The 16,519-nt window shown below is 45.7% G+C and overlaps 1 protein-coding gene across 3 annotated transcripts in view; it reads right to left on the bottom strand.

Annotated features, from left to right (window-relative positions):
* Positions 1–16,519, bottom strand: part of CHID1 (chitinase domain containing 1) — a 1,865,353-nt gene that overhangs the window by 1,142,455 nt on the left and 706,379 nt on the right. The window lies entirely within an intron of this gene.

The following is a 16,519-nucleotide window of genomic DNA, read 5'->3' as shown; positions in this document are numbered from 1 at the left end:
CCTGCCAAACAGAGGAGACCCGTACATCACGGCCCGAGGGATCTTCGCCCTTTCCTTCACTGGCACCTCCCATGGAGGTTTTCACACAACTGGCGCTGCCGGTTGGGCACACACAGAACCGCACGTCACGTGACAAGGCATCCACAACGGCCTTCGTCATCATCACGGGTCATGTGACACAGGCTACTCACGTTCCCCTCCCGTGATGTGATCACGTGACCTTCCACACAAGCTAAAGGGAGCAGAGAAACACGGAAGCACCGCTTCACAGCTGCTTCCTTCACGGACTGCTTTGGCGTTTTTTTGGATTTTGCTACCACGACTACTTGATCACGGAACTGTACACGGATTGCCTCATTCTTTATCCCGGATATCACGCTGTTTGTTTGCTACTGGTTTCTTGACTCGGAATTGCTCACTGGACTGCCTACGGATATTCCCTTGAACACTGAACTTTGGTTATTGACCCCGGAACTGCCTATTGGACTGCTTACGGATTGTCCCACGTATTTGCCTCGGAGTTTTACATCACGAGTCCTGTCAGAGACACAATCGACCAGTGCCTGCTGTACCCCCACTACTCCACCACACATCTCAGGCCACCCTCTCCTTCACTTTCGGGTAAGCCCCTTTTCTGCTATTCTATCATAAAGGCTTTGTTGTCCATTCCCTGTGTTGATTAACCCTCCGTTGCCTTACAGTGGTCAGGGGGTCCTTGGCGTTTCTGGTTCCTGATAAGACGACGTTCTCCACCTGTGGTTTCAAGCGCTGCACGGGCTGTGTTATTATTTCCTGCCTGGGTGGTGCTTGGGGTCGGAGGTGGTAGGACTAATCTGCACGACCACCAAGGGCAAGACACCTGGTGGTGCAGAAGTTCAGAAGGCCAACCTAATTACTTGGAACAGGGTAACCTCTGGACGAGCCAGACCAATCAAGGTAGCGATCGCGGCGGTCAAGACTAGGTCTCAAGAGGGGTGAGGGTGACTGAAAGCCCGCAATGAGCACACAAAGCAAGATCACTAATAAACTACTCCAAACAGTTGTTATATTAAAAATATATACACATTTATTCCAAGGCCTTTAATACAATGACCGTAGCGAGAAAATCACAATATAACGATAGTAAACCAACACATACCATATCAACACAATATATATACAAATACGACAGTCTCAAGCGTTAGATGCACGAAATGGGTAGTCCACCTAAAAGGGAAGGAAGACAGGCAGTGCGAAATAATGCTTAGACCCAGTTCGCCTTCAGAGGCACCTAACTAGAAGGAAGTCCGAGCCCTGCGAAGAGTGGAGCCTTGTGCTCAAAAGTACCTGCACGCGCTGGTGCCAACGGGCAAAAGGAGAAGCTCTTCGAGAGAAATCAGGCAGTTCAGTTTAGTGCACAAAAGAAGAAGAACAAGTTCCGCGACTCAAGCGCAGCCTCCACAGTGGGCAGAAGCAGAGCGCGAGTACGGAAAAGGGTGCTGTTTGACACAGCGGGGAAAAGCAATGGGCTCCTGCAGGAGGGCGACCAGATCCTAGCTATGCTACTCACTGGTCCCCGATGCAAGCAGACCCAGGCTTCTCCGCGTCAGTTTCAGCAGCTGGCAGGTTCAGAAGAGCAGGGAACGCCTGGTCATCGTGTTGAGTAAAAAGACGTCCCAATCGAAGAAACCCACACAGTTTGTTACCACAGCAGGGCAACGGAGCGGCCGTGTGTATCTGAGCCAAATGTACATTATTCACTTCAGACCTGGGAACGCCAAGTGTACGAAACGTGTGAGAGTGACAAGGACTCGAAATACTACACAACCTGGCGGCGGTTACAGAGCAAGACTCCCGTGTAAGCTGGTCAGTCAGCTGGATGGCCCAGAGACGCTTCCGAAGGCTTACTGGCAGGAGATGGTGAAGATGCCGAGAATAGCTGTTCCCGCTATTCCATGGGTCGAAGTACCAGTACAGGCCTTCTGGTTCGATCAAAGGTGAAAAGGGTTTCACAAGGCGACAGCAGTGCAGAGGAGAAGTCCTTCAGCGGGTCACCAGCGATTCCTCGGTCCAGCCTCTTGGTTGCAGGATACTTGGCTCCTGTATTCCTTCATTCGTGAGAACTCAGGAGATCGACATGGTAGTGGTGTTTCCAGCCCCCTCTTATCCACGGTTCCCTTCGCGCCAAAACGGAGGGGACCCAATGGGAGATCCGCTCATCAACACTCACACCATTCGTGGACCAATCACGGACCACGGTGGTCCCAGGCATTCACACCACCCTAGACTCTCTGGCACCCAGGATGTGTATTGGGACCAGACATCCCAGCCCACATCCTGGAGGCACACACAAGACATGTAGAAGCCCGCGAAAGCATCTGTGTTTCGCGGGAAAGTACATGCCCAAATAAGGAAGGGCCCGGGTCGGCTCGACCTGGGGAATGTGAAGGGAGCAAGACAGTCAGCGGACAGGACAAAGGAGCCTCGTGGTCTGGCCATTTTGGGAGCCAGGCCACCGTTTTGGGTTAAGCGCGAGAAACGCGCTTAGAACGCCAAAAGGAGCTCAAACACAAGAAACGATCGCTGCCACCATTCCCGTCCCTGAATCACTTGCACCGATCAGATACAATCCTAAACGAGTATCTGGTGCCTGTAGAAGGCTAGAGACCCAAGAGAGCTGTAACTTAGCTTACAGTGCCCTCTTGTGTCATGTTGCACGAAAGCCGCAACATGATAAAAGAAACTACGGGAAACAGCGTTCCCCGGTACTGACCGTCTTAAGGGCATGTCAGTTTCCCCGTAAGAAAGGAGCGAAAGCCCAGAGGAGTGCGGCAGAAGGCTGCACTTCTCTGGCAAAGTCAAGAACAAGGTGAAAAACAACAGCAAAAAGTTTAGGGGTTGCCACATGGAAGGAAAATTACCTACAATTACGAAATCTTTCCTAACAAGAGTCAATGTCAAAACATGTCTGTGGTAGTGGAAACTGTGCCTGGGCACAGGGGACAGGCCAGGATGGAGGGGAATTAGGCCACTTTGGTGGTTGAGTTTGCGCCTGAGGGACGAAGAAGAATTCCTGCGGCTCAACTTCTCTTTTTTTATTTTATGTATTTGTTTGTAAGGCGCCGAAAGCCGGCAGGCCATCAGGGCGCCACATAGAGACGTTAACTTACACATAACAGTTGACTAAGTAATGGCCCGAACACGAGACAGTTGGGATGCCAAGACACAGAGAAGGACAAGTACTACTCAGGGATATCTAGTTCACTTGAATAGGAAGGTTTTTAATTGCTTTCAGAATCTGAGGAGGTTTGATTGGGATCTCAAGCTCAATGGTAGTTTATTCCATTGCTGAGCTGATCGATTGTGGAAGGCTTTACTTAACCCATTTGTTTTTCTATGAAGGTTTGTTGTAACAAGTCCTTGCGTCTCGGATCTAAGGGTACGGGTTGGGGTGTAGCCCACGATCTTGGACTTCAGGTATGCCGGGGCTTTACCGTATAGGCACTTGTGCGTGATTGTCATAGATTTAAAGATTACACGATCTTAGACCCTGAGCCAGTGCAATTCCTTTTGTGCCTCACTGATATAGTCTCTTTTTGGTTTCCGCTTAATTATCCGGACAGCGTTGGTCTGAATATGCTGGAGTTTTGTCAGGCATTGTTTACTGGCCCCCAGTAGTAGGGCATTACCATAGTCCAATCTATATAAAATGGTCGCTCTGGCAATGGTAGCACAGTTATGTTCACTCAGAACAGGTCTGATGGATTTTAGCAGTCTTAGGTGCCTCTGTGGGATTGTGTTACAGGCACTGTCCCTGTGAGGCTTCACAATAGCCGACATGTCAGTGGAGGACCCAGAGGAAGCTCTCATGGAATAAAGAAACACTGTGGAAGGCAAAGCAGAATATTCGGTTGCTAGATAAACAAGGCTGGTTTCTCCTAGTCAGTTAGTAGTGCACAGCTATCCTGCAGCACAAAGTTCTTCAGCGTCTGCAGTTCTCGGGACTACAGTCTTTTGAACAATTCCAACACTACAGTTCAGGCTCTGCGTGTTTGGTCACACAATAGCAAGGGGCTTTAAGTGTTCTGTAGTCCTGGCGAGCGGTCAGAAGTCTGACCTGCATGGGTCCAGTGACGAATTGCAGGATTCAGCCTTTCCCTGTGAGGCCAGGGAGGTGAAGCCCACTATGCGACACCCTCCCAAGGGGTAGAGGCAAGCGAGACCTCACCGGGAGAGACTCCCCCTTGGGTACAAGGACTCCCGTTCCGACGAGGGACTCTGTGCTCAGTTCGACCAACAACCAAATTTAGTGAAACATTCTGAAGAAAACAAAAAGAATCTCTATACATTTGCTACTGTGGCATTATGTACCTGTTCCACAGCAACACCGGGGGGTAACGGCCCGTGGCCCCATTTAACAGCCCATTAACGTGGGCCCAGGGTCATTACCTCCCAGTGTTGCCTGTGGAACGGATACAAAAGGCCATTACCAAAGCGGCAACCCAGGGTGCAAAAAAAAAAAAAGAAGGGAAAAAAAGGGTTTTCCTTCCTACAATGGGAGGCTGCGCGTGTCCCATTGTAGGAAGGAACATCCTTTACCAACATGGCCGCCATGGAAAGGGAAGGAGCCTGTGGGAAGCTGAGAGGAAGGTGCGGCTGTTGGGCCCGTCATTGTCGAAATAAGGTAAGTAGGGGGTTAATAAAGAAGAAACAAATGGGGATGGAGGGTCGGGGGGAGATGGTGGCAGGGGAGCCGGCCATCAGGGGGCTTGGGACGCGGGTTTACAGCAGCAGTTCAAGCCCATGTTCCTAGCCACCTGATTGGCTGGCTCCCCCACCCAGGTTGCTAATGTGAGATCAAGCCTGAAAGAAAGTACCTGTCTGTTACTGCGACGAAGAAAACCAATGGAACAATAATGAATACCAATCCAACACAAAAGGAGGACTGTAACGTTACACTGGGGAAGCCCTAGCGCAGTGTCCCAAGTATTGGAGGAGGAGACACCAGAGGGATAAATCCGGGAGATTCAGTTCATGTTGGGAGGAAGCTCGTATATATGGGTGTCTGAGTCACACCTACAGAATGCGAGGCTCTGGAGAGCCGCAATAACAAGCCCAGGTCTCTGAGGAGACCCAGTGAGAGGTGGCAAGTTAGGCAAAGAGACAGAGAAGGATCTCTTATATGCCAAAGCAACGTATGCAACGGCACCACTGAGTGTGTCGGAAAGAGGAGAAGAGACGAGAGTTGCCGTCCTGACGAACGCAGAAGGAAGCCAGAGCGGCAACATAACCAGGTGATGCAATCTCTACATCAAGAAGGTTCTAGGGAGACCCAGTGAGTGCAGCGAGTATAACAAATATTGTATTCTTACTCATCCCTGTGAAAAGCAAAGTGATAAGAGGAGATAAGAGTGAGAAATATCACTGGTTACTCATACTCGTCCAAGTCAATAGCAAAGTGTTAAAAAGAGTCAGAGTTCTGACTGGGATAAGACTGTTTAAATTATTCAAGATACAAAATTGGACATCGGGTAAAGAGAGACTTGCAAGTTCGAATAATAAACCCAGAGTGAAAGAACCTCAAGTGTAAAAGGGAACCCCTCTAAAGAGGATTTCAAAAGACCAAGGGAAGAGAGACCAAGAGAAGTGGAAAAGTCCACTTATTGAACTGGATGAATACAAGTGATAACCAAGAACTACCGAAAGATTATATATTAACAGAAACTTGCTCCCTTCTCCGAGCAGGTTCCCCAGTCATACTCCTGGACTTTAGTTGTTTTGTATTGGTGGTAGGGTCAGAGGAGATTCGTTTTTATGGTGGGCAGATTTTTCTTTGGACTTTACAGCTGTCTGATGAGCACCCTAGTTAGTTTTGTTAGGTAGAGAAAACCATAGCTTAGAGAAGGTTAGGCATTATTCATATTTAAACAAAGCCAACTCAAAAATGGAAAGCCACAGTCCATCTCCTTCTGATCCGCCACAGTACTGATAACCTGTCTTCATGCCAGCAAGGAGAAAGCAAGAGAAATTCCTTCGGCTTGGCAGGGTAGCAGGGTGATTCTACAGAATGCTTTTAAAGATTGTTTTATTGTTTTGAGATGGTGGTCGGTGCTTGGCATTAAATAGATTAATTTAGTCCCGTCAAAGATAAAGGCTCAAACCAAGCCTACTACCAAAACAGTGAGTTCCCTAAACCTTCTGCTGTTCGATCTTTTATCACAAATAGGGCATTGCCAAATCACAAGGGAATTGGTTAGTGCCACTTGCACGGCCTTGTCTCAATTAATGTGTTGCCAAAGCGGATACTATGAGGTTTCCAGAGGGACACTTCTCCAGCATTGTACTTCCTGGTGGGGGTCAAAAACGACTGACTTGGTCAAGTTCTGATCGCTGGTCTAGTTCTTGCGAACCTTCTTAGCTCATATTAAATCAGATTCCACCACTCCTGCTCCCATGGAAAAGGGTGCCTCTGATTTTGTGATCTGGTGCCCATCTCACACAGCATGAAAATACAAGTATTTATATCCTGCCGACAACAACGTGACAGTGACTGGTGCACCACAAAAGGAAGAAAAATCCAGCAGACCAAATCCATGCAGACCATCAGAGGGAGACGCTGAGGTTTGTGAATGTGAGACACTTTGGAATAGATGCATAACTGAGCAGACCATGAGCAGGCCGGCCGAGCAATATCAGTCCCGGGTGGGGGCATGGATGGCTCCGTAGTGAGGATGAAAACCAAAGATCGGCCAGAACCTGAGCCCCCAGGACAATTTAATGATGGAGACAACAGGTATCTCCGAGGGGTTTTACTAACATTTGTGTATTTTGAGTAACAGAAATGAGAGTCACAGATTATTTAACTGAGGAAATTCACAGTAATTTCAAATTGTATTCTAGGTCAATTCCATTGTTGCCTGCTGACTTGATCAACAGTACTGTGCCGTCTGTAGGGTCTCTGGCCAGTCAGCGTTTCAGTTGTCTTAATTCAAGAAGTCGGTACGATGCATCACAACAAAGGATCTTAAACTTGTTTATAATAATGCTCAAATAATCTTTTAAGGTGAGTACGGTTTGCTGCCCAGCCTTTATTCTTCACCCACGCTACACAGCGGTGAGCCAAGCATACCTTTGGGGAGATCTTGCTCCACCCAAGAACACTCTGGTAGGAATTTACCGATAGCATGTATAACTCCTGGATAACTCTCGCCTTTCGGCCTGCTAGTAAAAAAATAACTTGTGGCAGTATTTGCTCAAACCCACCATGCCCCCACTGCGTAAGGTTTGCAGATGGCACATGTCACCGGGGACACCCTATTCCAGACCTGCACTTTACTTTTAGTTAATTCCTTTTTAGTCAATGATAGTGATCCAAGACTACAACTCGCAGAATGCAATTGATGGAGAAATGAAAGTCCAGACTTGTGACGTGGAGTTATATACTACATGTATGCCTACCTAGTCTATGGCTACATTAATCTACAATTCCAATGCTAAGTCGATCATATTTGGGTGTTCATGTTAGTGGATAAATCCAACAACCAAGCACTCACTAGCATTTGGCCTGTGTAGTATTTGAATTCCAATCCTAACGGGTGTGTGACAAATGCCTTATGATGGGTAGAACCAATTATTTTCAAGTGCAGGTGGAAATTATTGCTGGGGAGATGTTTGTGTCGAGATTATGACTAACCAAGTTCTCTGCGCTCACTGGCTTCCGGGCCTGGACCTCCATGCCAGGCCCCCCACCCACATACATGGACGCCAAGGGATATTCTGACTCATGGACGGCCCCCACCCTCTACAACCTCTTTACAAGGCCCCTGTTCAAAATCCTTGACTCCATGGGCATCTCGTATACTAACTATGCGGATGACACCCAGGTACTTATCCCCCTCTCAGGTGACTACACATCTGACCAAAATACCTTAAACGCAATCTACTCAACAATTCAAACCTGGATGGCAGAAAACTGGCTCTGCCTTAACAGTGACAAAACTGAGCTCCTGCTGGTTGGCTCACCGTCCACCCTAAATAAACTAAACAAACAGTACTCCTCCTTCGTCATAGACAGTATCCCCATCACCGTCTCCCAGTCCATCAAAACCCTTGGAGTGTACCTTGAACCTGACATGTCCATGAATAAACAGGTCAACGCCATAACCTCCACATCCGCCTACTACTCCAAACTCATCAATGCCACCAGACCATTCCTGACCCAACAAAACTGTCTCACCATCGCTAGAGCCATCATTGGTTCGAGACTCGACTACTGTAATGCCTTATTCATTGGTACCACTGCCAAGAATATAGCCAAACTCCAAACTGTTCAGAATAACGCGCTCAGAGCTGCCACAGGCCTCTCACGCAAAGACCATATCTCTGAACTCAGAAGACAAGTCCACTGGCTTCCTGTCAAGCAAAGAATTATCTTCAAAGCCTTGGCCTTAACTCACAAATGTCTCCATGACCTTGCTCCCCCTTACCTAAGCCGCAGGATTACCAAACCCATCTCTCAAAAACCATCTAGACTACAATACTCTAACCTTCTGTCTGTCCCTAGGACTCACAAAGCGCGTGCGGGCGGCTCCAGCTTCCCATCAGTTGCCCCCACCCTCTGGAATGCGCTCCCTCCGCACCTCAGAGCCATTGAATCCCACACTGTATTCCGCAAAGCCATCAAAACTAACCTCTTTGTCTGAACTCTCAAAACCTTCCTGCAACGCACTGTAACCTGTAACTACCTAATTGTTTTCAATTATTTTTCTAGGGCAGCTTCAATGTAACCCTAAAGTAAGCACGCTTAACCACTGTTCCAGCGCCTCGATGTCTGCGGGCTGTTTGTGCGCTTTACAAATTCAAATAAATAAATAAATAAATGTAGCCTTGTGGGAACTGGGCTGAGGACGCCGCCTTTCCGACACATGAAATGACAGCGACCCTACTTTATGTCCCTTTTACCATTTCTTGTTTGGAACGAAATTAAACTGTATCACCGCTCCCTGCAGCGGCAAAGATGACACCCACCCTGCCCTCTAGACAGGAGTTAAAAAATGATCCCCATTAAAGCCTCAAAACCCGCACGCCGCCGGTAGATCATGCTGCTTAGCCAGCGCGCGCCGCTCGGGAAACATTTATATTTCAGTGTCTGTGCTCTGCCGTCCTCTCCTCAGAATAACAATCCTGAACTATAGGAACACAAGGCGGTGCACGGACAACCTGAAAGCCAGACTCGAAATCAATGCCGTACCTCAGGAAAAAGAAACACACTGGCTGTGTGCTGTGCAATTTATCCTCATTCTACGACGCTCGACGCAACTCCACGGGGTCTTTGTGGCCATCAATGAATCACAAGAAGGGTTCGGCACACGATTCGTTTCTAAGAAAAGTAAATTAACCGTCTGTTCACTTAATTCCTAACTTCACTCATATAAAGCAATACGTGTGCTCAGCATGCTGCTGGTCTTTAAGCGGGCAGGGTCCGGTCGTGGTATGAGATTCAACCTCAGTCGGGGCCCAAACCTGGGACGGAATCCCCACTCAGCCACAGCAGAGCCTATATTAAATGCCCACTATCCTGCATCACTGCAGTCTGCTGCTAGAAGATAGCCCTTTCCTTTGTTAAAATGTGCCTTGCACATTGTTATCCTAGAGAAGAAAACTGTTTTTTTTTGTTATACGCAACACATTGGAGTGTGGATTTTTTTAATTGTTGGCAAAGATAAGTGGAAAGGTGAGGGCTTAAATAATGAACATGAAATCTCAGGTCTTCTGTTTTGGTGGATGGAGCAGTGACCTGCGCGGTACACACAAGTTACACATACATGGCTGCAGCAGGCACATTAACCACTTGAGTTATCGTACTGGGATGGGATGAGAATTTCTGACTTTCAAGACGCAAGCATAGCTCTGCAGCAGACACTAATATCTTGCGTGGATTGGAACAAGCATTCGCCTTTTTTGATTTGGTTTCTTTGCTTAATTTAAATACTAAGTGCTAAATGATATTCTGTACTTAACACTAATGTTTTAATATATTTTTCTGCTTTCATCCCACGGGTATTTTGTAAAAGATAAGAAACTCAGGCGACACTTACAATAACAGTTTATGCGGTTAGTGACACTTCTTGGGTCATGCCCTTAAATAGTTTTCCAACATTTTAATATCCTCTCGCTAGTTCGCACCCTACTTAACTGTTGCGGGGTGGAGCTGGCATGGGACATCGTACAAGCCCCCCCCTGTAGTGCTATGGGACACCAGCACAGGGGAGGCTTCAGTGCCTCAGTAGATGTCCAGTTCACCTTGCTGCCTCCGGCAGGCTCGTGTGGCTGGCTGTCTGCAAGGACCCATGATGCCGTGGCCTGCAGGCCCCTTGTGTTCAGGGCGGGCCTGCAGGCCACAATAAAGGACACACACACCGGTTAGTCCAGGGCAGACAAGACAGTTGAATATCCCGGCCTCGGGTGATGGCACAGAGGCCCAAGGGAATGTTTACCTAGGAGGCGCTCCACTCTGGGAGCTGGTGAGGGGAAAAGACAAGGGGGGCGCGGCGGAGGGGAGAGATATGGTCATGGAGCAAGTTATCAGGAAGGTCATTATGCTGATGTTAGAAGATCATGATAAGGTTCAATCTACATCGGCACTCCGGGGCTGCCCTAATGATAGCTCTTCTGTGCCCACAGTGGTGGAAAACACCACTATGGACCTGAAGATGCCCCTGGGTACCCATCCCATTACTGTAGAATGTAAGGATGGTAAAGTGGGTACTCTGGACAGGGACTTAACTGATTCTGAAAAAAAGGAAGCTCCGTTCAATTGGCTCCACGATCTGAAGAGCCGCTGAAGGGGAGGATCCTGGTTGATACATATAGAAACAAAGGTGCCGCTTTGGATTTGAGACCACCATGCCATCCTGATCACCCAAGTATTATTCTGCAGTACCTATTTACTAACGGAGGACCCACCTCATTAAACCACCCAATAATTCTGGCAATGTTTGTGGAAATACAGAGCCTTTCGCTAATTAATTCAGGGGATATTAAACTGGTTGATTCTGTCCAGTCAGAAAGATTTGACTATGTGAGTTGGTGTTTTACTCTGGGACAATTATGGATACGGTACTAAAAGAATCAGATGCCTTCCATAAGTTTGGGTATGACTTGGAGAAAGTGATAATTGATAGGGGAGCACCACTTAAAAATCTAAGTGGAAACACTAAGCCCAATGTGGAAGGGGCCAATGGTGAATCTAGTCTAAAATGGTTGGCACTCACATTGCGGGACTCTATTACTCAATTACAAGGTCTGAAGCCCAACAGTTAACATTAAACCCTTGACTGTGGTTAGCTGGAACTGCAGGGGAAACTGGGCTCTCAAAAATTGTACAGAGATTTGTTCCATATTAAGGGGGTGCACACTTTTTTGCCTGCAGGAAACGTGGTTCACCGAGCAATTTGTATTGGACGGGTTCTGTGTGTATTCAATTTTGGCAAGTAGACGTACGGTCTGACGCCCGTCGGGGGGACTGATCACAGCGGTGGGAGTGAACAAAGATATAAGCATTATTAAGGTTTTCAGGATTCAAGAATGGTGCTTGGTGCCGTTGATTCACATGAACTGTAGATATTTTTATGGGCAATGCGATTTATTACTGATGTGTATTGGAGTATGAAACTGGAAATTGAAGCATCACGAAAACTGCTGGGAAGTATTATGTTGGAATGTCAGGACATTGCAAATAACATGATGATATTGATTGTAGAGGATTTTAATATGGAAATTCCGAGAACTGAAAATGGAATGTCTTATATGTTGAGGGAACATCAACGTGTGAGAGTGTGGGGAAAAACCAACAGGGTCGTCTTTGGGGATATTTCCTAGACACATGGGGTCTTTATAACTCCAGAGATCTTTTGAAGGGGAATACAGATCACTGTACTTGGTTAAGAGGTGTATCTGCTACTGTTATTGACCACATTTTCTTCTCAGGCCCTTTGATGAATTTGGCAACTGATTATAGGCTACTGAGAACTACTTGTAGTGATCACAAGATCTTAGAGGTGAAATTTGGAGGGGGCTGGGGATCTTTATGTGACTATTGGTCAATCTAATTTTCAGGTCAATGCAGCTAAAACAAGAATAAATGGGCATAAAGGCAATGTTGCGAAAATAAAGGCTGTCTTCCTGTCTGACTTTAACAAAGCCAGTTATGGGAAAAAACACATGTTCTATACCAATGATTCTTTCTGTATCTATGTGGGGAATACATTAGACAGTCTGCCAGTTAGTCAATCAACTTGGGTCTCCAAAAAAAAACATCTTCACACTTATGATCAAGTCACCCGAACTTAAAAACAACAGAGCTAGGGAGCTTCGCTCTAATGCTAAAAGCAGTCTTCCTTTCAAATTAAAACTTAGTAAAGAGATAAGTAATAAGTGGAAATATAAGATTAAGGTACGTCGAGCAGCTCTTTACCAGGCAGATGGTGAAAGTGCTCTTCGATCACTGAAGGACAACTCTGCCAAAATATTTTGGGAACTTATGAATAATCAAGTAGCTAGGAATGGGGAGGCCCTCTTGTGTTCTATTTCCGAGTCACAATAGGTAGGACACTTTGGGATCTTTATAAACCAGCTCAGGTGAATTTGGTAATACAGAAGGAGGTTCGAGAGGCAAAGTGGTAACTTAAGATCCAACAGGAGGATGTTGAATTACTAATTCAGAAGGCTTCAGCATCCAGGGCGGCTGGGCCAACGGCCTGGCTAATGTTGTATTTAAGCGAAACCAAGGTCTTTGGGCAAAAATCCTATATTCTCTTTAATGATATCATTAGGACCCGCACATTTCCTCAAACTTGGCATATTTCTTACATTGTGCCGATCTATGAGAAGGGAGATCGGTCTGTCCTAAAAACTACAGGCCTATCGCCCTCCTAGATGCAGACTCCAAGATTTTCTCTGGCATAATCTTAGAGCATATTCAAGATTGGATTAAAATCAATAATATTTTGTTGAGATTCCAATTTGGTTTTAGGAGAGGCGTTGGTACGGATGTGGATGGACTGCTTTTGAATGTTATGCAGGCCAAGGCCTGGAAGAAGGGCTCGGTGCCTATCTATATTGCGTCCATAGATTTATCGATGGCTTTTGACAAAGTAGATAGATCTGTACTCTGGATGAAACTACAAAGATTAGGGATGCCTGTTGATCTGCTCTCAATATTAATTCATATCCATGAGGGGTCAGCGTTGCAGGTGCGGCTGAATAATGAAGGTAGTCTATCTTCTTTGATAGAGACCCCGAACGGTCTTCGACAGGGGTGCATATTCACACCGACCATTTTTAATCTCTGTCTCTGATGTTAATGTTCAATTAGAAGAATATTCTTTCGCGCCGCCGCAGGTGAAGGAGTACAAATATGTTAGTCTGCTTATGCAGATGCTTTTTGACCATACTCCGATTGGCCTGTAGCGTCTTCTGACTAATTTTCTTACAATAAATGAAAAAAGACAGTGATCCTATGGCTGCATCACAGGCCTTATGTTAAACAATTTTCCTGGTTTCTGAATCGAATAAAGCTTGTGGGGTGACCAAATCTAAGATATTGAGGTTATCCTATCTATGGGGGCTTTCAGAAATCCCACTATAGAAAATATTTGGAGATGAGGGTGATGCCCTTGATCATACAACTAAAAAAAATAGATATCAAATTTGGCAAGTTTTTGTTCTTGCCTACTTTGCGCTATTACAAATTAAAGATTGTGCCACATTTGTGTTATGGTCTTGAACTTTTTCCAATATGGATGTTAGCAGAGTTTCCAAAATGTCAAGCTCGTCTGCTCAGGGCAGCGGTTAAGTGTTTACCAAACTGTGTACCGGTGGAAGCTATCTGGTACGAACTGGGCCTTTCATCTATTGTTAACACGATTATATGGAGAAAGCTCATGTTATTAAGGAAATTACTAACTGCCTCTTAGGATACATTGTATGATCATTTGGGCTCTGGCTACCATTCTGAATCCACAATATCATAATATTTGTTGGAACTGAAGTATGACTGCTTTGAATACCCGAATCTTCTGGGTATCTCAGTGGACTTCTTAATATTCAACCCACAGAAAGTTAAAAAACGGTTTGAATGGTGAGATTAGTGTGTTAGCTCGCAAACTGTAGCCACCACACGTCTCTATAGTCATCTGGTCTGTCAGTCTAAACAACTAGGTATTCTAGAATCATATTTAATTTTATTTCCTGACAAAGCTGCACGACAGAAATAAATGCGATTCAAATTTAATGTATTGCCTACACGTGAAATCTTACACGTATGCAATACTGGGAATGCTTATCTGCTATCTTGTAGATATTGTAGTGCGGAAGATGTAATAGAACATTTAGAGCATCTAATGGTTGACTGTGTTACGCTTAGGAATGCACGTATTCATCACTTTGGGAAATTTGTCAACTGCACTGAATTAGTTAATTTGGACCAACTTTGGTGGGGTATGGTGCATGGTAAACGAAAGTCTCTGCCACTGGCGGTAGTCAGGTTTTTAGAAAATATCTGTAAATTGACAAATGAACATACAATGGAAATTGGGAAAGAAGGTGTATCTGGTAACTTAGGGAACTTAAAATGATGATTACTCGGTAGATATATAATCAGCAAATGCTACTCTCATGACATTGTGTTTTAGAAAGTGGTTCTACATTGTTCTAAAGCTGTGTTAAATCTAAACTGTGAATTATGTAACTGGCACTTTAGAGAATTCTATGCAGTTATTATTCGGTAGTAGTGTGTGTGATATTTAAGTATTTAATGTAATTTTCTCATTTTTGCTGTCTAATTGTGTTGTTTTGTTTTGAATAGGTTTCTTTTAACTGGTTTTATATTTTTGTAAAGGTTATGTTTATAACCATATGCAAATAAATAAATGAAATATTCATATAATCCCTTTTGAAAGAGTCCACCCCCATCCCCACCACATGCTTCGGGTCCCCCTAGCAGAGGCTAGTGCCCCAGTTTCAAGACCACTGCTCTAGAAGTATGGATAAGAGTACAGACCATGCTATGTATCCATCTCCTCCTGGCGTGTGGTTAAACGTATTTGCAGCATGCATTAATCAAGTGCCTGTGCAACAGTACAGTGCTCAGCTCATAATACAGAATCCTGCATCAAACACAATCCAGGACAGCGCTGCTGCTAGTAAATGCTATCAGATGCCATAAACAATGCCTCGTAACCTTTTCTAAAGTGCAACAAATTGCGCGAATACATCTGGCAGTATTTTTGGTGCCTGCGCAAATGGGAATATAGTAGGAGAGAATGGAGGAAGCAGGTTTTGTTTCTGCTCATATCACAGACATTTTCCCACATGACATGCAGGTCAACAATCCAAGTTAAATCCAGAGACCTCTTGTGTATTCATTTTAATTATGTCATAGTTAAAACATAAAAACTTCCATGGGCTGGATCCTGATGTGCAACAGGGAAGAAGTGTCATGGGGTAGCTCCGTTGTAGAATGCCCTTCTGCCCGACAATCCTTGGGTAGCCGGAGGTGTGCAGAACTGGCGCAGTGGTGGACACTTTCCTCCTTAAGTGCCCAGTGGAAGGAGGTTTCCTGCCTAAGATGGCGGCCATGCTTCAGTTTAATGTGCTCTCCGTGCTTTAAGAGCAGTGCAGATAACACGATTGGAAGGAAGGTGTGAACTTGGAGCTGGTGAACCTGGTTCTGTCAGCACGATTTGAGCTGAGGAGGTGGGGCACAGTGGAAGGGAAGGCTGCAAAGTGTTGGCATGGAAGGTGACTGCTAGTCAGGTTCCCCTCGAGGGCTCTGGTAGCTTGTGCCTCATCGTATGAGGGTGTAGCTAGCCCAGCCCAAGAAGATGAAACTACAGTGAGGTGACCCCCAATGATTACAGAGATTAAATCCTTTATCTACTACACCCAGGTAAGCCTTAAAGCAATTGGTTGAGGAAGCCCTTTGTGGGAGACCCTGGGGCAGTGGAGGAAGATGGTATTGGAGATATCACTGATGGAGGCCCCCATCCTCAGAAGCCAGAAGTTAATTTTGGCAAACTTGGAGAACCTTTGCGAGGTATTTAGTAATCTCAGCATTTGGTGAAAAAGTGTTATCGTAGATGACACCTGCTCCCTGCTTGCGCCAGCATTCACATCGCAAGGCAAGGACTAGGATTTTGTCATACCGGGTCAAGTGGTTAATTCAGGAAAAATGACAATGGTTGGGAATGATTCAGTGAATAGAAAAAGGTAACTGTCAGAGGTTTATAAAGCCGAGTTATCGAATACACCTTTTCTTCCGGCTTCAGATCAGGGTGAGCCATTTTAAGACTTGAAGATGTTGTTGAATGGATAGAGGGAGGTTCACTATGTGGTTTTCGATTTGGACAAAGCGGTGCCTGGTGACTCTTTTGGACATGACTGAAGACATTTATTTTGGGTGGCAAGAACCTTTGAGAAGGAGGTGACATGAAGAACTGTCGATACTACTCTTTTGGAGACCTTTGAGATGGACTATCAG

This window comes from Ambystoma mexicanum, chromosome 11, assembly GCF_040938575.1.
Source record: "Ambystoma mexicanum isolate Mex_15411 chromosome 11, UKY_AmexF1_1, whole genome shotgun sequence".
Taxonomy (NCBI): Eukaryota; Metazoa; Chordata; class Amphibia; order Caudata; family Ambystomatidae; genus Ambystoma; species Ambystoma mexicanum.
Note: the sequence above shows the minus strand (reverse complement) of the source record. Positions and strands in the feature narration are given on the sequence as shown.